General features: G+C 44.9%; 1 protein-coding gene and 1 non-coding gene across 6 annotated transcripts in view; one reads left to right on the plus strand and one right to left on the minus strand.

Annotated features, from left to right (window-relative positions):
• Positions 1-24188, minus strand: part of LOC123745277 (uncharacterized) — a 77602-nt gene that overhangs the window by 43978 nt on the left and 9436 nt on the right. Inside the window, exon 1 of one of the 5 annotated variants that reach the window (XM_045725652.2) lies at positions 21466-21709. The exons of 3 other annotated variants lie outside the window; for them this stretch is intronic. The gene's annotated coding sequence lies outside the window, so the exon portion shown is untranslated. Of the gene's footprint in view, positions 1-21465; positions 21710-24188 lie in introns of those variants that run through there. One more of the 5 variants, XM_045725650.2, reaches the window with a different exon arrangement.
• On the plus strand, positions 9474-9592 carry LOC123745447 (5S ribosomal RNA). The gene has a single exon (XR_006771338.1). It is a non-coding gene; the product is annotated as a 5S ribosomal RNA (ribosomal RNA).

The raw sequence follows: 24188 nt of genomic DNA on the forward strand, positions 1-24188 counted from the left end.
CATTTATATTACCCATCCGTCTACAGCTTTCACCATGTTACAACTTTAGTGCTCTCGATCTACGAGACTCCTCATTTTGGGGATTATCTGTTATTCTTCTCGGTATATCTTCCAGAGGATGTAGTATGGTAACCGAAACTTTCACTTCATTGTGAAAGTTTTTCCCTAGAGCACGGTCAACGACGCAAGGGATTCCTAATTGTCTGAAACTCTATATACAACTTATTATAAATTAACGAAATTTGTCTGAAAATTGATCTCATACACTGAAAGAATATATCTTGAGTAAATACAGTTAAGCATATTAATATACTGTTGAAACTCTCAACGCCTTCTTGCAGACACACTGACGCGCTCACCAGTACGATGAAACAAAAATGTTGCCCCCCCCCCACAAGGAGTGCCAGTAATGGCATGTCAGGTGTTTCTAAACCTCTGGGAATGTCGGCGCGTTCATACGGGAGGCAGTTCATCACGCACCGCTCCTGTGCCAGGTAAGTCCACTACGGGCTCACCATAGCCCGTGCTACTTGGAGCTGGTTCCGAGTAGCTGAATCAATAACAACGGGAGGCAGTTGGGTGTCGTCCAGTCTGCAGGCCTCGGTGGCCCGAGATTCCCGCTTGTTAAACCACACGCCAAAGAATTCCTTAAGCATCTATTAATAAATCTCCAGTGTGAGCAGCTTTGAAGTCTTGATGAAGCCGCGAGTCATGTACTTCAGATATAAAATCATTTGCACATTTACTTGTTAATGCTTCGTAACTGGTGACTTGCACTTGCATCTGAGCAGCCACTGTTTGGCGAGTCTGGGCTCGCCCCGGGTATCATTAGACGCAGATAATTTTTACTATTAACATTACTGGTTAAAACACTAAGCACCGCCACTCGTGCAGAAAAATGCGACGATGTACGCAAAATGAATACAAATTACAAGGCAAAAAAAGCCGTGTGGCAACAATGGCAGACGTAGCAGCGATGGCAAAAACGGCAAACGCAGACGCGGCCATGGCAACAACGGCAATACTGTGTGAAGGTAATTCACAGTCATTACACCCTGATGGTCGCAGCACACCAGGGGCACACAGTTGGCAACATTATCCCAGCAGCTCGTGCTTGGCCCCTCAAACTAACGTACTGTTCCGAGGACACTCTGGCTTGGCGTAAACCTTAAAAAGATATCATCACTCAGCACCACGAGAGCCAACACATCCACACAGACAAGCTGCCAAGCAAACGAGAGAGGAGACCCAGGCAGCGAAGGTCTGATATTCACCCCAGAGATATACCGACACCAAGGAGCTATAACATACGATACGCCCCTAAGAGCCAGCGGCCACTGCATCCTGTTTACGCGCCTAGCTGAAGTACAGACGATAAGAGTGGACAGCTGGTACACAGAAAAGGAAAGTACTTACTAATAAGGAAGTGCACGCCGGAATACAGTTGCTTACCTTGCCGAATTGAATGGGAGGTCACCACAAGCTGTCGCAGTCTCTCACCCGTGAATATGCGAGGACATGCAATATAAGAGGACTGAGAGAAAGGGAGACGTTGGCCGAAATGACACAAATGAACATATTAAACCCAAACTATCACACAGTCACACAAGAAGGATCAATGATAGTGGTAAGAAATGTATATGTTTATCTCTCAGAATGTTTGGTAATATGTTTATTGTTTGTGATGTGTGCATATGTATGTATTAACACGATGTACTAAACGGGGTGAGAATAGCTTGAGCTACCCCATCCCTTTGTGTGTATTTTACATCAATAAACTTATTTCAATGATAGTGGTGACGAGAGGCGATTTAAGAACCTGGAAGAACTGAATACAAGAAAAACGATAATTTACAACATCTCGCCATGGTTACTTACCAGTATTCGGTTTCGAGAGTTTTACTCTCCAAATCCGACCTGGGGACCAGGCAAGTCTGATCAAAATATGCAATAGATCACTATACAGATGCCAGACAGCCAATGTCGTATGAATATTAAGAGCATGTAGAGGTAGCCCTAAACTATAGACCAGGGGCCAGATTCACGAAGCAGTTACGCAAGTATTTACGAACGTGTACAACTTTCCTCAATCATAGACGGCTTTGGTTACATTTATTAAACAGTTTACAAGCATGAAAACTTCCCAATCAACTGTTGTTGTTGTCATAAATAGCCTCCTGGTGCTTCGGAGCTCATTAACTGTTTAATAATTGTAAACAAAGCCGCCAAAGATTGTCAAAAGATGGACAGGTTCGTAAGTGCTTGCGTAAGTGCTTCCTGAATCTGGCCCCAGTCTCGCTGACATGGTTCCCTACAAGCAGCAGGACTAACACAAGAGATAACAGTTCACTTTGAGACAATAGAGCTATATAAGGAGTAGCAGCAGTAGCAGCAGCCGCAGCGTGGGTTAACGGAAGGGAAATCATGTCTGACAATTTCATAAAAAGTACTATAATTAGAACAGATACAAGGAAATAAAGAGAAGCGTGGGTGGGTGAGTTGCATTTCTTAGACTGCTGGAAAGTCTTCAACTGAATGTAAATAATTTACACGCTGGAAAAGCCGACTGAGATACTGGACAAATCAACGCCTTACCAACAGAAGGGAGAGAGAAGGGATGGGAACTAACAGAAGGGAGAGAGAAGGGATGGGAACTAACAGAAGGGAGAGAGAAGGGATGGGAACTACCAGAAGGGCCAAGCCATTACGACTAACACTTGGAAAGGGTCAGGATAAGGATTTGGGATGGGACAGAGGAAAGGAATGGTGCCCAACCACTTAGACGGTCGTGGATTGAACACCGACCTGCATGAAGCGAGACCGTTGCTCTACCCTCCAGTCCAAGTGGTTGGGTAGAAGGGAGAGGATGTTAAAGAGTTAAGAGGGAAGGCCGAACTTTCAAAAGCGGCTTTTCCTATGATCACTGGTTTCGCACACCCGATCCAAGTCCTTCCTCTCTGCCACAGTTCCTCCACAGTATCCTCGACATCCCGAGTCGTCCTCTCCACTAAGCCTGGAGACGATGCCAAGGTCGTATTGATCACTGGCGTCGGAGGGCTGGTTAGGTTTTGGAGCGGCGCCATAAGGATTACAGTTCTCCTCGGTCCATGGCCATACCTACCGGCCTGGAAGGTTTCAAGGAACCCCCAAGTCGAGGACCCACCGGTTGACGTTGACTCATATATAGTGCCTTATATACGCATTAATTAAATCTTTGTTTTAGGTTTGCAATCTCGACTCTACTAACAGTAGGTAAATAATGATTGCTAGGACTCTGTGGTTCAATAAAACCACGTTTCTGGTGGCGTCGTAGTAGCACACTCGCCATGCGCCTTGTGAGCTATTTCATTTGGGTTCGAGCCCTGGCCGGGGAGGATCCTTAACCGTTTGCCCTTGTTCACTCAGCAGTGAAGTAATTGGGGGACCTGGTGGGAAACCAATAGGCGGGTCTTGTGCTAGGGGAAAACTATTAGGATAAGGCTTGCCATGAGGTATAGGAAAAGATGGAAAGTACCTCTAAGCCTGTTAGAAGTAGTCAGAAGTCGTGTACTCCTATACTCGCCTGTGAATAGAACAAACCGTTTCCTATCCTCTGACTGAATAGGAGACGGCCAGTGGGGCTTCAAAGTGGGATTTCACAAGCTACTCTTTCTGTGCCCCGGGGTCGTTACAACACGTAATCCTTCCTAACAGGTTAAGTTAATAATTCCAAATTAGTAGAAGGGGGGGAGGGGGAAGATGTAAGGTAGAAGCACGTTTACCATCACCAGCAGAGCCAACCAGAGACCCCTATAAAATGCAGCTTAACAATCAAGGCTTTCAAGCGGCTGTTGCGGTCACCATTCCTGCCACGCAAGAACACGCTCAAAGGAACTAGTTAAACAAACCAAAAAAAAAATCGTGTGGGGTGTTATAGCGCACGCGCGTTTGATACATCTTAGGCGGCAATGAAGCACGAGTCAAAACCCTAAGATGCATCTACTTCAGCCCAGTCTTCAGTTGTCATTGTTTTTCGTGTCACCCTGTAATCTAAATGGAGAACCTACACTACAAATTACGTTATTAAAGCTTGAGAATGTTCCAGTCTGGCCTTCCCTGTGCTGCAGTTTGAGAATGTTCCAGTCTGGCCTTCCCTGTGCTGCAGTTTGAGAATGCTCCACAATGTAGTCTCCACAAGACTACAACAGCAAGCCACCCGGGCATGGGATACGAACGGATGGTAAAATACTGTTGGAAAGCCCACCAACAAGAGAGAAAGAGATTCAACCCCCACAATTGATGGGCCCAAGAGCTTAGCCTAGATTTAATCAAGGACAACCAAGCCCCTCAATAAATACTTGAAGATCAGTTGCAGGTCAAAATGTGTAGACTTGCTAAACACTTCTCTACACCCTTGTGCGCGCAACCCCCCATACTGCTAAGAAAGCAAAACAATCATTTTAAAACACCATCAAAACACCAACATAACCCCCAAGAGTAACAGCAGAACACAGGAACAAGCATCAGAACCTGCATGCAACCAGCTCCACTACGACAAAATACTCGTGAAATTCTTACAAACACCGGTTAAAATAAGCCCACAATTTACCCTCGCTTCAAACACACCATGTCAACCAGACTGACTGACAGCCCGCCTGCCCTCCTGACTCCCACCACTGTATGTCTCGCGTCCACATCTTTCCTTCACCTGTACACCTTTCTCATTTACCTCTACTGCACAGCCTGGTGTCTGAGCCAGCTTACCCTCCCCCGACCTCATCCCCGCTCTGTATTTCACCCTCAGACGAGGTAGGCAACATTACGCACCTCCTGTGTTCAGTCCTCAGTGTGGGTAATGGCAGGTGTGCCTTTGTGAATTACCCAGGAGAGGAGGGAGAGGAGGGGGGAAGGCGGCGAACAGGGAGCATCTGGGACTCGGCGAGGCGTTAACCTCTGCTTTACCCATCTGGTGACGATTCATAACACAAAGCGTAAACACAAGAGGTAAATCACCAGCATTTGCAAGTGTTTTGATGCCATTACACAACACCACCACAGCAAATGTCGGGTTGTGCCGAAGGCCAGGGTAGGGGGTGGGTGGGGGGTGGAGGGGGGGGGGGTGAACACACTTACAGTATGTGTGCGCATAACCACAAACTCTCCCGCACCTCCCCCCCCCTTCCCCCCAACTCACGTGCACAACGCATGTCCATCATCATCATGCACTTCGAAGCTGTCTAGCATCATCATCATGACTGAAGGAGACTAGCCGAGCTCACATTTATTGTTGAGATAGCTGAGCTTTGCAGCTACGTCCTTACGTTATCCGCTCCCCCGTGTTCTTGACGATAGCCTCACCATCCGTCCAGGATTTGCCTGAACTGGACACACCCCAACGCGAGAGTGATTTTAGAACTACAAACTAACTTTCACAGTGTCTAAAGTAACTGCATAAATATAGATGTGCCTATGTTAAAAAAAAAGAAAAGAAAGGCACGTCGGATTTTAGCTAGGCGGGTTTTTTTTTGGGGGGGGGAGGGAGGGAGGGAGTATAAAGGATGGAGAGGCATAGGTGAAGGGAGGTTTAAAAATGGGAAATACAGTGAGTTATGAAAGCAGGCGGGCTGTCCGCCTTGCTGACACAATGTGTGGGTGTTGGCAGCTAAGTTAAGCTTGCTCTCACTCTTGTCAGAAAACTGAGTGAGAGAGGTTTTGCACATGTATTTCAACATATATGGATGTCTATAGATGAATACTGTGTATAGCCTTCATATATAAACCCTCCGATGCTCCGAATCTGTACACCAGTCGATTGACAGTTGAGAGGCGAGACCAAAGAGCCAAAGGCTCAACCGGCGCAAGCACAACTAGACGAGTACCCCAGCACAACAGATTCATTGATTGATAATGACTAAGCCACCCAAAAGGGGGCACGGGCCTGAATAGCCCGTAAGCCAGCACAACAAACCCTACCTTATACCTATAACCACCTATCAATCCCCGTCACGTCTACACGCGGGTAATTGAGACCTTCAACCCTCCCGAGACTAAGACGATCTGCGAAGCGTGCAAGTACATAATGGGAACCACAGTGCTGAAGTATCACAGGGTGAGGGGCCTCGGGAGTGATGGTTTTTTACTATGTTTTTTCTACAGCTTAGTGTAATTTGTTGAGAATGAATGGGGAGGGAGGTGGTGGTGGTGAGGAGGAGAGGAGAGGGGAGGAGGAGAGATGGGTAGGAGAGGGGGAGGAAGGGGAATAGGGGAAACAAAAACCACATTAACAAAATAAACAAACTGGTACTGCAAACTTATTACCAGCGAGAGTATACTCCATCAGTATACACTAATATTTGAAGTAGCCCTGGCGTCCTGGCCTGACCATTTCCCACCCACTCCAAAACTGCCACTACAACATTATTATTAATTATTATTATTATTATTATCATCCCTAAGCCGGTGGGACCTCAGTAACAAATTACAGACCAATTTTCCCCTGCTCGAGAGCCCTGATAAAGTATTAAAAATATTGGTAACAAACTGGTGAAGTGAATGGAAGAGCAAAAAGTGTAACCTCAGGACAAACATGAATTCAGAAACAAGATACTGACTATGCTCAACGTCAATGCCATGACGAAAAAAATTGAGAGGCAATATCGTGTTCGGAGTTAAAAGAAAGCTTTCGATAAAGTCTAATGGCCCACCGGTCTAATGAGAAAGATCTACTCACCATCGGTGGACGCCATATTCCCCATCATACTACGCAGCTTTCTTCACATTCCAGCCAAAATCAGGCGTAGCCGCTACTTGGGAGATGACGTTGAGTGCCTTAAGGTACCTGCCAATAACCCCCCGCGTTCATCTCACACACACACACACACACACCTGACCTGTCCCCTACACAACACTGAAAATGCATCTCCTATGCGGACGACAGAGGTAATAAACTGCAACAAAAGAAAGTTAAAAAAAAACGTTGCTGGCCAACCAAACCAAGACGGAAATAGAATTTATAAACAAATTGGAAAAGCAATGTAAAATATACCATAATCAAAAGTTATCGAATTATTAGTTATTAAAAAAAATGAGAATCAATAGTTTTCGACAACCGCCCAACCTACCATACAAATACAGGCAAAATACTTTGAGACTAGATTACCATAATAAAAATCCACTGAACAGAATAAACGAAGCAAAAACAGTCTTAGACACAGAAAGAAGATTCCGTAACATCACAGAAACGGAATTAAACTTACGCAAGGCTGCCATTCGTCCGCGTCTCTAATACACCCGCACCCCCTCTCCCCTTTTACCAATACATCCCTCAAAGAACAGGAACACTCAGAGCACATACTGTGAAAAACAAGACACTAAGAAGAGCTGTAAACCCCCCCATCATATGAACGAAAAAATCCAAGAGTTCCATGAATCGCTGAACATATAACCACTGAACATAAAGACTAGAACAGCAAGCCACCAGCAAGCCAGTTCAGCGTGTTGAACACCATACACATAATTAATTCTACAGCGATTACACCAAGAAGAGACGCACGTGCACTTCGACACACACTATATTGCACATTTTAATAATAACTTTTCCTCCCCATCACCCCCCTCCCCCCCTCCAAAAAATGCATGGAAGTCGAAGATGGCGAAGAACAATTTGCAAGATGAATGAAGGAAGAAGACCTGTCTGTCTAAGGGCCCGAATGGCCTGCAGTCCTCAAGTCTATAAATCACTAGGCAGCATTTCTCAAATTCCTGATTGAACTGTTATGTTTTTTATTATTAAGTCATTTCAGTGTTAATTAAAGTTATAATTTTACCAAATTTCTAAAACTTCTTTTAAATACTTCGAAATGTGCATCAGACGCAGCTTGTTAACTGACTAATTTCACTGGAAGCGGCGTGCTCCGATTGAACAGTTCCGCAAGAATGTTGCGCACTTGAGTACAAAATTAAAGTAAGTTACTGTGCGCGCGCACCTGAAAGGCTATCTGCCACCCCCCCCCCCTGTCCCACCACCACTACGCATTCGCTATATCCGTGTTTTCCCTCCCCTCCCTCCCTCCCTCTGAACCACATCCTACCAGAAGCCACTACTAGAATGGACTAGATGAAACGACCGTTAAAACAGACTCCCAACACGAGGCCCTGGACGTAGTACATTCACCCGGGAGAATGTAGTCTGTTGCGAAGTGGTAGGACACTCGACTGGCGTTTCGTGAGCGCTTCGGCCTGGGTTCGTATCCTGGCCGGGGAGGATTTACTGGGCGCCAATCCTTAACTGTAGCCTCTGTTTACCCAACAGCAAAATGGGTACCTGGTTGTTAAACGATATGGCGGGTCGTATTTCGGGGAATATTAGGATTAAGGACCTGCCCGAAACGTTATGCGTGCTGGTGACTGTACAAGAATGTAAGAACTCTTGTATATATAAATAAAAAAAATACAGCGTGCTGCGAGTCCCTCCCGTCACCATCCCTAGGATATTAAGGTACTCGCCTAATTGTGTTTGCGGGATTTGAGCTCCTGCTCTTTGGTCCCGCCTCTCAGCTGTCAATCAACTGATGTACAGGTTCCTCCGCCAAACGGGCTCTTGTCATATTCACATTTCAAATTATGCAATTTGCCTCAATCATTTCACTTGGTGCATTCCATCTGTTAACTACTCGCACTGGAAAAAAAAATCCTCTCTAATGTGTGTGTAGCTCAATTGGCTTGGGACACTTGCCTTGCACCGGTGTCCCACACGTTTGTGTACCGCCAGTGCTGACTGTCTTATGCCCTGCCTTGTGTGTTGCTGATGTGCCATTTTATGCTGCTGGAGCAGGAGCAGCACGAGACGAGACCTGGGAGAGGAAGATCAGGAGCTGGGGGGACAGCAGGAGGAGGAGGAGGAGGAGGAGGATCAGGAGACGGTGAAAGGAGCAGCAGCATGAGGAAGGGGCGGGGGGATTAGGAAGAAAAGAAGAAAAAGAGGAAAATGTTTTGGATTATTCCAATCACAACAATTGTTAACGTGTTGCTCCTGTGTGTGTACACAAGCATCAGGCATGATTGAACACAGCTGATCTACGTTGTCAAGGACTACAATGACAACATTGCAGCGCTTTAATATTTGTACTATTAGGCTAAACACATTCCACAATGTTGCAAGACCTGATGTATGACAAAGCGTTGCAATACAAAAAGCACGAACTTCAGTGTAGCTCAAGCATACAATAGAGCATTCATCACCCAATAAAAGTGATAAAACCTGTGGTACCTATGGTACCTGTGGCAAATGGGGGCGTGTTGTCAGCTGGGCGAAAGATTGTCAGATGCAGCTGAACATGACACACATTAACGCACAGAGCACAGTAGTTCCCCTTCAACGAATTTATGGAAAAATCAGCCAAGCTTAGCTATTCTATGAAGCAAGCTTGACATGCAGTACTTGTATCACGTCAGTAGAGAGAGCTGGATAGGGTGCAGTCATGGGCAGTGGGGAAGGCAACGGCCATACCACGTTGAGAACACCGCTTCTCGTCCGATCAGCGAAGTTAAGCAACGTTGGGTTTGGTTAGTACTTGGATGGGTGACCGCCTGGGAACACCAAATGCTGTTGGCAATAATGTTTTAGGGAGCCGGTCGGCCGAGCGGACAGCACGCTGGACTTGTGATCCTGTGGTTCTGGGTTCGATCCCAGGCGCCGGCGAGAAACAATGGGCAGAGTTTCTTTCACCCTATGCCCTTGTTACCTAGCAGTAAAATAGGTACCTGGGTGTTAGTCAGCTGTCACGGGCTGCTTCCTGGGGGTGGAGGCCTGGTCGAGGACCGGGCCGCGGGGACACTAAAAAGCCCCGAAATCATCTCAAGATAACCTCAAGAAGGCATTCTCAGCCCAACCTCCCACTGCTGCTTTAGTAATATGCTCAAGATCTTTGGGTTTGTTTTCAGCCACGGTAGTGATTTATTCTCTGCAAAAGGTCTTGAGTTTATTCCTAAAATGAAACTTGACCCTTCGGTCCGTCCTGGACACTTTATTATGTCGTAACTGAACAGGAGTGAGAGAGGGAGTCAAGACCTTCATCTCAGTCTGCCAGAATCGAGTCCCTCATAATTAATTACTAACTTCACCGGTGGCGAGCCCCCTTCACAGGCACAAGGCACACGACTTAACAGAACTGTATGGAATGCATGATTACTAATATTAAATACAGTATTTCAACTCGAACTTAAAAACATGCCTAAAATGTATAATTTATCAGTGACTGGAACAAAGAGGTTATTAACACTATCAAACTATATTAATTTAACCTGAACATTTGGTTTGCAATCTCGACTCTGGTCTCAGACTGAAGTGAAATCAGAGGAGTTAGGCCAGGTGGCCCAGCAGGTTCAAGGAGCAAGTCTCTCTTCGGGTCATCAGAGCATACAATTACCCCCTTTTGAAGATGTAGTGGTTCCACCGCCTACGGTGAGAAGTGCTCCACTACATTTATATTTTTCGTCGTCGTCAGTAGCAGACGACCTCTGACTTCTCTTAGCACGCTTAGAGCTTGCCGTTCCCATAGCTCATGTTTAAGTCTTACCCAACCAGTTTTGCCTGGAACCCTACCAGTCAATCGGTTTACAATGAGGTTCCCAATTACTGCTGGGTAAACCAAGAGCGAACACTGAAGGATTGGCAACCAGTCAAACCTTTATGCCAGGGCTTGAACCCAGACGAAATCGCAAATTAACACGGTAAGATTCAAGAAAATATCAAGAAAAAAAAAAACCCTGATTTTTAACAGCCGCTATAATGCCCCCCCCCCGCCCCCACACTATTCATTGTCAATAGTTATAACTGACTGCAAAGTGGCATCCTTAAGTTATCACCTACAGACCACCACTTATCCGTCCCACCTGCCACTCTCCCACCACCTCCCCGTTCTCACTTGCCACTGTCCCACCAACCTCCCCGTCCCCTCCCTTCAACAAGGAACATCCTGGCCAGTCAATCAGCGCAGCTGAGCAGAACGTCAGCAAGGTGGGAGCCCAGAAAGGTGGGAGAGGGAAGTCCTCGCCTAGATGTGTTTGCGGGGGGTTGAGCTTTGGCTCTTTGGTCCCGCCTCTCAACTGTCAATCAATTGGTGTACAGATTCCTGAGCCTATCGGGCTCTATCATATCTACACTTGAAACTGTGTATGGAGTCTGCCTCCTCCACATCACTGCCTAATGTATTCCATTTGTTAACTAATCTGACTGAAAAAGTTCTTTCTAATGTCATTCAAGTGGGGGCAAGGACGATGGAAAGGGGGTCAAGAATGATGGGAGAAGGCAAGAACTATGGGAGATATGTGGAGAAGTTATCTAAAACTTGTGGGAGAGAAAGGTTCCCCCACAACCAATACAATCACTTGCAAGTGTTGCATCAGCACCAACCGGCTCGTGTAAGCAGTAATCTTCCCACACCAACTAGTACCTGCTCGCTGACAAGTATACTGGCCTCGTACGTCCAATGGCGACATTCGTCATCATGTAACACACAGTATTCTACTAATACTGGGATATATGCAGAATCATTTAAGATTTTGAGCTCGATAACTTGAATTTATCTGAGAAGTCATTACCTCTAGTGGCCTCGAAGAGGACAAAGGTCCCTTCCCTTCTTCCATTATTCCAAGGGAATTTTTCCATATGAATTTAGAATTGAATTTACGGCTTCGGCTGGCAGGGGATTTCATGGGTTTATTACCCTATCTTGAGGTTATCTTGTGATGATTTCGGGGCTTAGCGTCCCGCGACCCGGTCCTCCACCAGGCCTCCTTTTTTCTTACCCCCCAAGGAAGCAGCCCGTAGCAGCTGTCTAACTCCCAGGTACCTATTTACTGCTAGGTAACAGAGGCATTAGGGTGAAAGAAACATTTTGCCCATTTGTCTCCGCCTAAACCGGAGATCGAACCCGGAACCTCAGGACTACGAATCCGAAGCGCTGTCCACTCAGATGTCAGACCCCAATGGGTGAGAACGCATCTCCTGCTGTCAGTAGCCTTGCATTGAAGCCATGCACGAAGCCTTGCAATGATTAAAGGCACTGAAGCCTTACAGTAGTGGTCGTGTAGCTTGCAACTGGGACGATAACCGAACCAGCAAAATCGTCTGTAACGACTTGTAAGCTGAAAGTCGAAAAGCTGTAAACGCAAAACATATTAAGTGAACCCTTTATTTAAATCCCTAACTGCATGCTGGATATCAATCATACCTGTTAAAAATGTATCTATCAAGCTTTATATTTTCTTATAGGCTGGAGATAGGTTGTGTGCATTTAGGCCCCAAAATATTAAAAAACACACTTAATAACGTCACGTGCAGCACTACCAGCGGCCAGGGTCCGTGTACAACTGAAAACGAACCTGACTTATCTTAATACAGTACCGTGCATTAACCCCGGGAAAAATTACCCCAACGTAACTGAATACCGTGCACTAGCCAAGGATAAAAAAGAAAAAAGTAAGGTGTTCGTAGTATTCTCCGTTATATTTACGAATCTGTGAACGTAACCAATTTGCTTGTGTGTGTGTTTCATCAGCGAGAAAAACATGGTTCACCGAGACGGTAACACTGAGCTAGGATGCCAAAATTTGGGAGAAGGCAAACAATGACAAGCTGTGACTATAGAGCATGACATGAAGTCTCTCTTGCCTAAATTCCACTATGACGTCTGGAGCTACATGCAAGATGATCATATTCTAAGGAAAATTGTCTAGAAAACTGTTGCCTCTGCACTAGTGAAAATAAATGGAAACGACTGTCCTTCAGCTCAAACACAAAGGTCCTACAATTTTAACAATCCGTTACAAATGGGATGCATTACTAAATATTAAAAGCACCGTAATACTGACGATATGATGGGGTTCGTAACGTTTCTGGTTACGTAAAAACACTTGCATTTGTTTTTACACATTAGCAAATTAAGTGAACGGTCAGATATATGACAAAGAATTTGAATGTCAGGATAGTTAATACTTAAAATATCCCATAGCAGGTACACCACTGTTAGCAGGCGGGGGGCAGAGTGCGCGCCTAGCCTTCGCGTCCCTGTAGAAAGAGTTAGGCAAGCACTTTTTTTCTACCACAGACGTGGCCACATATTTACAATGCTAACCAGCATATATACATTTTTTTCTGTCTTCCATGGGCAGGGGGTAAGCACTGGTGGGTAAGCGTTTCAACAGAAAGCTTCCTTAAGTCCATTCGCGTCCAACCGTTACACGCGCCGCAAACACTGTTTTCTCAGCGGTCCCGCAAAGGCAAATCCTCAATTGGACTGAACAATATACAAATGATGTTACACAACACTGCGATACATCACAAACAGGTCGCCAAATACTCAATGATAAAAACATTTAACAATTGCAAGGTGACCCTGGCAAACAAGCCGATTCTTGTGCCACGTCCACGCCATAAACACCAACCAAATTGATAAATAAACAAGCCAATAATATATATGAAGACTGACAAGCACGTGACTAATATCAAGATATAAATATGACTAATATGTAAACATGTGGTTAACAAAATAAACACGTTGACTTAATATGAAAAACGCGACTAAAATACCCGTGACTAACATTAACTTGTAAACAAATGCATCACTTTTTCCCCCGTGTGAGATGCATCAGCAACGCTTTCTGTTAATTCAAGTTCAATTATATTTATTGAGACAAGAAAATTACAGCTCGAAGGGAGAGAGTAGCTTAGGCTACTTCTACCCCCAACTCTGTTAAATACAGTCCTTCCTTCTGATTTGTACTCGCCTAATTGTGCTTGCGGGGGTTGAGCTCTGGCTATTTGGTCCCAATTTGTATAGCCTAACTGAGGAGCGTGCAATGTGTACGCATTTAATACTACCCTAAAATTTGCTTATGAACTTAAGCACGTTCACCCAACCTTTTAAGAGCGTGCCATTTATCAAAAAAGATTTATCGAAAACTGCGTCCAATTCAGACGTTTAGCCTATGCATTATGTTTCTACGCTTGCATACATAGGATAGATCGATAAATAATAACACTCATTTATTAAGTTACCAGGTTGTACTTAATGCTATCCGTATAGCTTAGTACAATCAAGACAGGGTAGACTAGTTTCAGACAGTTCCAACATTTATGAGCACCTCAATTTGTTATATTAACAACAGTACTCGTTAAACTTTGCTCTAATGATTACAACATACATCACATCTACTTACACATGGAACTTTACATTCAATATTTATTCCTATCGTTAATAAGTGCACTATTCTGAACAAGTAACAAAGTCTACATTATTGAGCTAGAGAATACAACACATGGTGACAAGCCTCTATTTCCCCCTCCCCCTACCCAATACAGCACACGCATATGGAAAACATGGAAAATATACAGCATATGGAAAACTTTACACATACGTTTGATTTGCCTCAAGATAAAAGCATTGAACTCTAAGAGTTTTTAGGTCTGCAAGTTGACTCGGATTATCTAAGCGCATTTTTTTTTTTTTTTGTTATTGGTGAAGATCTAGCCAGTAACGTAAACGTTTCTATTACGTGAATCTAAAGTCTCAAACTCTTGTCACAATTCCCCGCTTCCTAACTGATGATTAAATATTATTATTATTATTATTATTATTATTACAGCAGAGTCGAGAGCTTTCACCGCCATCTTTGCCAGCCAGTCATCTGCGTCATCACCCTGTGTCAGCACACAAATGTAAACTCATCAGAATATTAAGTTCGCTGATCAGAACACTTCATGCGTCGATTCATGTAGTAGTTCCAGATTTATAAGGAATTTGGAATATAACTGACAAGAGTACGTGATGATACGGAAGAATATCTGGAACTTAAACAACTAACAAACATTTTATTTCGACATAATCTACATATATGAAGGTGTACGTTCCTCTTACGTGAAGCCTGTGTTGCAAACTAATAAAATTATGCAGAAAGTCACAACAACATGGTTTTCATTACACGTGTTAGGGTCGAGTTATTTATTAGTAAAATTATATATCGTGGTAAAATACCATACTGGAGTGAACGATATGGCAGGAAATGCAGAATATAGGCAGTGATGAGTAGAGGTGCCACTGGCACAACCAGCCAGCACTGTGTGAACATCAGAGGTCCAAGGCTGTTCAATGTCTTCCCAGCAAGCACTAGACATTGCCAAGAGAAAAGTGGACTTCTTGCAGGAAACTGTCTAATTTGTTCTTAAAGAAGTGCCGAACCAACCGGGTTGTAGTGAACATGTGGATCTGTGGGCCGCTCCCAGAAAGTCTGTCTGACCAAGTTATTACAAGCCACCAGGCCGGGCTTGGGAAGAGAAGCATCAGGATAAAGCACAAAGCCATTACGACTAAATAGTACTTGCAAAGGATCAGGATAAGGATCTGGGATATGACGGTGGGAAGGAATGGTGCTCAACCACTTGGACGGGGATCGAATGCCGACCTGCAAGAAGCCAGACCGTCGCTCTACCGCCTAGCCTAAGTGCTTGGGTGCTGGGCTTGGGAGTACAACTCCAGGAACCCACTTCAGGTACGATCCAGGTAAACCACAACAGATTACACAAGCTAAGTGAGACCGTCCCTCCCCCGACCATATTAACAGAACCAAACATAATGAAACCTAACCTAACGAAACAAACCCTAACCTAACCATGGATAGAGTAGATAATAGCACTAATTACGTAGTCATCGTGAATCCATTACCGTGAGCGGATTTCCTGCCTAAATCCAGGTTGATGTAAAATGCTTAGTTTAAGAGACTGCACTTGTAGTCTTTTTCGAGCCCATTGTTATAACTAGTGTATCAAGACCAACTTGCTTAGCTAAATTAATTTTGAGGGTATGTTCCTGCGCTCAAGTGCCTCTAACTGATAGGTATGGGGATGCATAATGAATGAACTAAACCATAAGTCAAGGAATAGCAACGTTACTAGGATTGTTCTTAGTTGAATCGTATTTGCCCTATTTCTACTTCTTGTTTAGTATGTCGAGGACGCATTTTCGTAGATCTAAATCAACCCAAGGTGCCCTAGGGAGGCACAACACCCTCCGCCACCATACCTTCTCAAGCTCCTCCAGGTTTTAATGGAAGGATGGGGGGGGGGGGGGAGAGCGTGTTCCCATCCCCAGCAACGGCACTCATGGCGAGGGGCCAAACACCTCCATCGTTTATTGTTAGTACCACTCTCCTATCCCACCCCAGTCCTTTCCCCTCTCCCCGTCTAGCACGAGGCTCTTTTCCCCCCCTTCCCTCCCCCACCCACACACACACTTTTCTCACCATGTACCCCCCCCCCTCTTCCTCCACCCTGTAATCCCCCCTCTCCATTCTGTCAGTCCCACTCTGCAATGCCCCTCTCCCCCCCCACCTCCCCACACTCCTGCCCTCCAACTGCCTTCACTTTCCCTCGCTCTTCAACCTCCGTTTCTCTTTACTCCCCTCTTTATATGTCAGTCCTGCATGTTTAGACAACCTTGTAACTCTCGCCCATATTTAAACTGTTGTATTTAGTCAACTTACGAGAACATATCTAATTATAATGTAAATAATGGTATTTACTTATCGCAGCCTGAATATTAATGTAATGGCCATGTCTTAAATGGCTATACGTGAGGTGAATAGCGATATCTAACATGTGACTTTGTAATAAATAATAATTCATTTTCATGGGAACATTTAAGCCTGTATATATATACACACACAAACGCTAAGCTTTTATTGAGGTTCGCCAAAGGACGAACTACTAACACTCAACAGGATGCAACCCCTCAACAGTTGCCCAACTCCCGGGAACCTATTTACTGCTTAGGCGAGAGGAAATGTACACAATCATTTACCCCGGCCGGGAACCAACCCAGGGAGCCCTAACTGTGAGTCGAGAACGAAGTCAGCTATACTACGAGAACCGTAATCGGCTCCGGACCCAGCATAGGTTGGAGGTGGAATACAAATACCCGGTAGTCCTCGCCGGCGGTTCGCTGTTCCAGTAGACCCTATCCTTGGGTAAGATGTGAATGGAGAAAGTGCTAAGCCCATTACGACTATACAGCACTTGGGTGAGATACGAGGATATGGATTTTGAATAGGACGTATTACACAAAATATGAGGAAACTTCAGAAGGCCTTGTGGCCCATGTAAGGCAGATGCACTTATACCCAGCAACTTGTTCCAAAATTCCACGTCCTAATTTACAAACTAGTGTTTAACCTGTACTTTTCTAAATTTATATATGAATCATACATGAATAGAACCCATACTAAGGAGTGCGCAGCTGCCTGGTACTGCAAGCAGAGGTGGTGACAGTACTAAGTCACGTTATGACGCAAGTGGTTATGTGCCAGATAAGCGAGATAACCGGGAACAAATATAATAAAACGCATGATTATCCAGTAACTGCAGACAAGGAATGGGAAGCACATCTGTGCCCGCCCGCCTGCCCGCCCCCACCCGTCTACCTCCCGAAAAATGAACGTTAGGTTCTTGGCAGCATTCACCGCACTACCTAGGCTACCTGATGCAGTCTAGAATTCACATTTCTTCTATTCCTGAGGTTATCCCCTCCCCCCCCTTTTGGTACTTATTCTGGCTACACAAACACCACATAATTTACACCCTCTTCTTTTAAGGGGTATAGACAAGAAAGAGGGTGAGAAGAGTGGGAGGTGACAAATAGCATCCATGCCTTTTATTTATCAGAACAACAAAGGGATAAACAAAGAAAACGGGATGATGAGGGTGTGTTTGTGCAACCCGTCTTCTCGAATAAGTGGCATTTAGACGTATAAATCCCATAAAACCCAAAAATGACGTACTAAAAATCACAACGGCTCAAAAAATTGACGTAATGCCCCGTTTTCTATTCGTGGGTCCTGGGTTAAATTAGGTTCAGTCAAATTTTAGTACATCAGTTTAGTGACGCGAAGGCTCGCGACGGCGGGAAGGCTTGGGAATGGCGCCATGTCGTCATTAATGAAAGTCTGGCAAGGGAGAAAGAAAGAAAGACGGTATTAAAGAATAAGTCTTTGAAAGCTGGACGAAGTTAAATTCATTCATAATGAACTGCCTGCATATCTTCACTTTGATGAGGGCTATATGAAGATCGAGGGGTAGATAGTGACCCACCGTTACCGTTATCAGCCATCCCGTCCACTTCAGCATTCCCAACGTCATTAAACTAATGTACTAAAGTGCCCGAATCTAACTTAACTGAGGACCCACGAATAGAAAAAGGGACATTGCATTAATTCTGCGAACCGCTATGACTTTTAGTACATACATTTTCTGGTCATTAAGGCCAAAAAATACGTCAAAAAGCGATGTACCATTCGAGAGGATCAGCACCACTGCTCTTACCATCCTATATGCATCAGCGACTACAACCATCCTAAGAGGCAATCACAAGGAGATTTGGGGAGCCGGTCGGCCGAGCGGACAGCACGCCGGACTTGTGATCCTGTGGTCCTGGGTTCGATCCCAGGCGCCGGCGAGAAACAATGGGCAGAGTTTCTTTCACCCTATGCCCCTGTTACCTAGCAGTAAAATAGGTACCTGGGTGTTAGTCAGCTGTCACGGGCTGCTTCCTGGGGGTGGAGGCCTGGTCGAGGACCGGGCCGCGGGGACACTAAAAAGCCCCGAAATCGTCTCAAGATAACCTCAAGATACAAGATAACAAGAGGAAGAACTCGACAACCCGCTGTCGTCAGTGTGCAACAATGCAACTTGTCCTCCTAATAGAACGTCGCATTTTGATGTATATTTTACCCAAGGCCAAAAAATGTACTAGAAAACAGTAGCAGTTTGCGAAATTGACATACTGCCCAGAATTCTGTTTTGGGCCCCCCTGATAGGTTAGGATAAAAACCATTTTAGTACGACAATTTCTTGACGCTGGGGAAACCTTAGGACAGGATGAACAATACGTCACTCACGAAACACGGCAAAGCACTCTATAACACGGGATGCTGTGTGTTAAGCATTATGTTGGGTGAAAAATACAAAACATGCTCCCACAGTCACTAGAACTGATAGGGAAGACCTAATACCAGCATATTGATAGACTCATTAATATCGCTCATCATTATGAACTCTTAACAGGGGTGGGGGGTCTTAACAGCTGTCAGGGGGGGGGGCCTCACAGCTGAGTGGACAGTGCTCCGGATTCATAGTTATAAGGTTCCGGGTTCGATCCCTGGTGGAGGCGGAAACAAATCTCCGCAGTCTCCGTGGTGTAGTGGTAAGACACTCGCCTGGCGTTCCGCGAGCGCTATGTCATGGGTTCGTATCCTGGCCGGGGAGGATTTACTGGGCGCAAATCCTTAACTGTAGCCTCTGTTTAACGCAACAGTAAAATGTGTACTTGGATGAAAAAACGATTCTTCACGGCAGGGGATCGTATTCCAGGGACCATAGGATTAAGGACTTGCCCGAAACGCTACGCGTACTAGTGGCTGTACAAGAATGTAACAACTCTTGTATATATCTAAAAAAAAATGGGCACAATATCTTTCACCCTGATGCCTCTGTTCACCTAGCAGTAAATAAGTACCTTAGGAGTTAGACAGCTGCTACGGGCTGCTTCCTGGGTGTGTGTAACAATGAGGCCTAGTCGAGGACTGGGCCGCGAGGACGCTAAGTCCCGAAATCAATTCAAGATAACCTCTTTCCCAGATCTTCCTGTATGCCAATTATCGTTTGGGTGATAACTAAAGAAACATAATACCCAGTACAAATATTATGTATAAAATGTGTTAGCTATTTACAATGTCTCGCACGATCTGAGTGTAAAACAGTTATATTGGAGACGTCCCAAGGTTTAAAAAAGAAAAGGAGATTCGGCCGTGGCTTCCAACATAATTGCTACACACGCTTTAATGGGCTGGAGACTGGCACGTCATCAGACACCCGTACTCTACACACTATGCAAACATTATGACTACTAAAATTTATTAGCAAGACTGACTTTGGGATCGCCAGCAGCGCACTAAGATACACCTTCCACATGCGACCGTTGCTGTAGTCTCAACCCCCTCCCCATCCCCCCCAAAACGCCATCCTAGTCTGTACGTTCTCTATACGCTCTATACTATACTACTTGTGTAAAGGAGGAAATGTATATGTTTATCTCTCAGAATGTTCGGTAATACGTTTATTGCTTGTGATGTGTATCTATATATGCATTAACACGATGTACTGAACGTGGTGAGAATAGCTTGAGCTACCTCATCCCTGTGTGTGTATTTTACCTCAATAAACTTATTTCAATTATACGCTCTAAACGAATATTATTACGATGTTAATTTTTATATTTTAGTTCATTTATTACGCACAATATACCCATCCTATAAGCCCCATAATTCGTTTAGGTATGAAAGTCACAGCCTTGAGCTTGTAACATAGTAACATATATACCAACAATCTATTCACAGTTTATCAAATTATCGTCTAACAGATAGATAACAACAAGACGACGAGGCCACCCGCCCCTTGTCAAAGTGTGAAGCACTGTTACCGCCTCTCACCAAACTTTTACATTACGTTTATTTCTCCCATTCCAACGCTACTGTAATATCCGATAAAAAAATATTGCATCGTCAAATGAAATTCAGTAAAGTTCTCCGCTCTCTGGCGATCATTATTTGGATCTCCAAATATTTGTTTTCCAAGCAGAACTAGTAGCAGGTGTATTCGCCTAATTGTGCTTGCAGGGATTGAGCTTCGGCTCTTTGGTCTCATCTCTCAACAATCAATTGGTTGTAGTGCAGGATCCTAAATCTATTGGGCTATCATATCTTAATCTAAAACCGTGTATGGAGTATGTTTTCCAACGTAACAATACACAATGCATTCCATTTCTTCACTATTCCGACATGGAAAAAATTATAACGTGTTAAGCTCACTTTGATACCAAGTTTCTACCTGTGTTCCCTTGTTCGAGTACTACCCGCGCTAAATATTCTCCCCTTATCTACTCACAATTTCCCCCTGCAAATTTGTTGTGGTAATCACATCTCCCCTAACTCTTCTGTCTTCTAGATGTGCGCAGAGAGGCTGGCGGTGCCGACACAGATGTGCGCAGAGAGGCTGGCGGTGCCGACACAGATGTGCGCAGAGAGGCTGGCGGTGCCGACACAGATGTGCGCAGAGAGGCTGGCGGTGCCGACACAGATGTGCATAGAGGCTGGCGGTGCCGTGACAGCTGTGGTGCCACATGTGTACACCAACACGGTCTACATATTTCCACGAACTTGTATATTTAGCATTAATTATACACGCAAACCCTCACCCAAAGTCAAATTTCCGCAAAGGATAAACATTTCTAGGACGTTCACATAAAGAACCGTCGAATTGTATCGTTATCATCCATCGCTATCGCCGACGATTAAAGCAGCAACAACTACTTCACCCATTCAGATCTCGAAAGCACATATCAACACCACATTTATTTCAAACTCCAAATGTAAACCTACCTTCACGTTCGACCAAAACTTCAACAAATTGGCCTCGGCTTCAGCGCGAGATGAAATCCTTCACCGGCGAACTTGCCCACCGGACGGATGCTTCACAAGGGTCTCAAATTATATCGTCAGGAGGAGGAGGAGGAAGTCCAAGCAGCGGCCGCACACCACCACACACTCTGGGAGCTGAGCACTGACTGACTGTCCAGCCGCCCGCTGCCCACCCCGACTCACGCCAGGCGTCGACGGCTATTTTTTCGTCTTTTTTCACCTTTTCCAACACTTTAATCCCCATAAAATGTAGCGTGGAGGCAATATAATTAATTAAAGATCTATTTAGAGTCATGTGAGTACGCATTCAAGCGTTGTAAATAGCACGGCATGGGTTAGTTAGTCTGCTCACGATGCCAATTAGACGCGAGGTTAAAATGGTTCCAGTTATATATTATTTTTTTTAAGGAATTATCAGATATATAATACAACTCACAAAAAATATTGTTTGTCACCCACATTATGCATTCCTTCCTTAAAATCCGAGAGAATCTCACGAGAAAGACCGAAATGGCAATGAGCTTTACTCACCCCCACCCTGGCTAGCCTATGACAAGGCCAGCTGCTTACCGGTATTTGTAATTAATATCTGCTAATCGGCGTCTAATCGGTTAGCTCTCGACGTAATTTGCCGTTTCCTTTATTTCATTATTGTTTTGGATACTTGTATAGTGTGCCCCATGCGCAAGGCGGGCGCGCATACATGCGCTCTGGGTGAGAGGCGGGTCGGTGGAGGTTGGAACATATTTCGAGGGGTGTTCACCTCGGACCGTGAGGTTAGAGTCCAGTAACGCTTGCTGAGATCACGACCTCCCTCCCCCACACCCTCACGCTCACATGGCTACAACCTCCTGCACGATTACAACCCCTCCCGCACGTTCACAACCCCTCCCACACGTTCACAACCCTTCCCGCAGGCTCACAACCCCTCCCGCACGCTCACAACCCTTCCCGCACGCTCACAACCCCTCCCGCACGCTCACAACCCTTCCCGCACGCTCACAACCCCTCCCGCACCCTCACAACCCCTCCCGCACCCTCACAACCCCCTCCCGCACGCTCACAACAATATTCCACACGTTCACAAACCATCAAAGACGATTACACACCCCTCCCCCTAAATGCGTTTACAATCCCTTTAAGCATGCTCACAACCCCCTAACGTGTGTTTACAACCCTTTCAACCCGTTCCCGTATGTTCATAACACCTCATACTCACAATTCTTAACCAATAATTGGCTCCCTTTCCCAGGAATTTAACCAAACATAGGTTAGGTATCTGAGGAGGGAGGAGAAATTCCTCAGGTTATCCCACTAACTTTCGAGAGGTTGAAGTGGCTGCGTGATCCAGCGACCCAGAGGAGCAGTTGAATATGGCTTGTGCAGAGACCTTTTTTTTATGGCCAAAGGATAGAAGGCAGACTAAAAGTTTTCCATCTAGAAACGAGCCATGCAGTATTTTTAGGACGCAGGGCACTGTCTGTTCCGGGTTGGCTTTTGTTTTTTTTCCAACCCCTTCCGCAGCCGTGATCTCTCCTAATTGGCCTTTGCTAATACTTCGATCTGCACACCCTAACCGAATCTTTATCATGTTCATGATTCCTATGCACTCTCCTAGCTCATCTAGCGCACTGCACTGCAGTGCTTGAGCAGTGCAGTGCAACACACACTCACAACCCTGCAAACACACAACGTAAGGGGTCCCTGTTGTTACAGCCTGTTAGGTTTCATAACTTGTTCGAACATTGTAGCAACGTCGTACTTTCGTCGTGTGTTTGGTGGGAAGTAGGCACTAAACTACATGCCATCTGGAGAGAAGGGCATTTATTACGCAACCCCACCAAGGGGTCAGAGACGGAAAATTCTACCTCAGTTGAACTCGGAGAGTTCAATGACCCAGCATCCTCGACCAAGCAAGACAAAGGAGCGAAGGTGAATTGTATATTTTGTGACTGTCGGGAAGCCTATGACACAGTACTCCGTAGGAGACTAGTATACAAAATGGAGAAGTAAGCAGGAGTGACAGGTGCTCGAGGGAAAAAAAGAAGCACTGTACCTTTGCACAAGAACACAAAGTTACACGAGGATACACTTTAGAGTGGAACAATGTTACCAGTGACGTAACAAGGGTTCAATACTATTGCTAACCCTATTCTTAATCCACGTGAATGACTTACCCGAGAGAACAGACTTCTAAATATTTGCTGATGATGCTAAAGTTTTGAGGAGGATACAGAGAAAGACTGTAAGAAGCTACAGGATGATCCGAGCAAATTAAAAGAATATTTCAGCATGTGACTACTAAAGTTCAACTTAAGCAATTGCAAAGTAATGAAATAATAATAATAATAATAATAATACAATGGATGAAATTACAGTGGTTCCTCAGTAGATACAATGTTAGATGGATTGGTATATTGATATATTTATATTGGAATATTTTACAAAACCACTAACTGCGCCAAACGTTTCAGGCCAGACACAATGTATCAAATTGGAGAAGAAAGAACCTTCTGGGTTAATACAGCTTAAATATACAGCATAGACTGATAAAAAGAGCTAAAGTCCATATCACACGGAATCCGTCACCAGAACCCCGAATAAAGCGATATCATCAACAGCATGTGCAAGAGTTGCCAATATAAGTGTTTTTAGAAATCTAAACATTGGTTCGTTCAGGACTA

The sequence above is a fragment of the Procambarus clarkii genome, chromosome 44 (assembly GCF_040958095.1).
Source record: "Procambarus clarkii isolate CNS0578487 chromosome 44, FALCON_Pclarkii_2.0, whole genome shotgun sequence".
Classification (NCBI taxonomy): domain Eukaryota; kingdom Metazoa; phylum Arthropoda; class Malacostraca; order Decapoda; family Cambaridae; genus Procambarus; species Procambarus clarkii.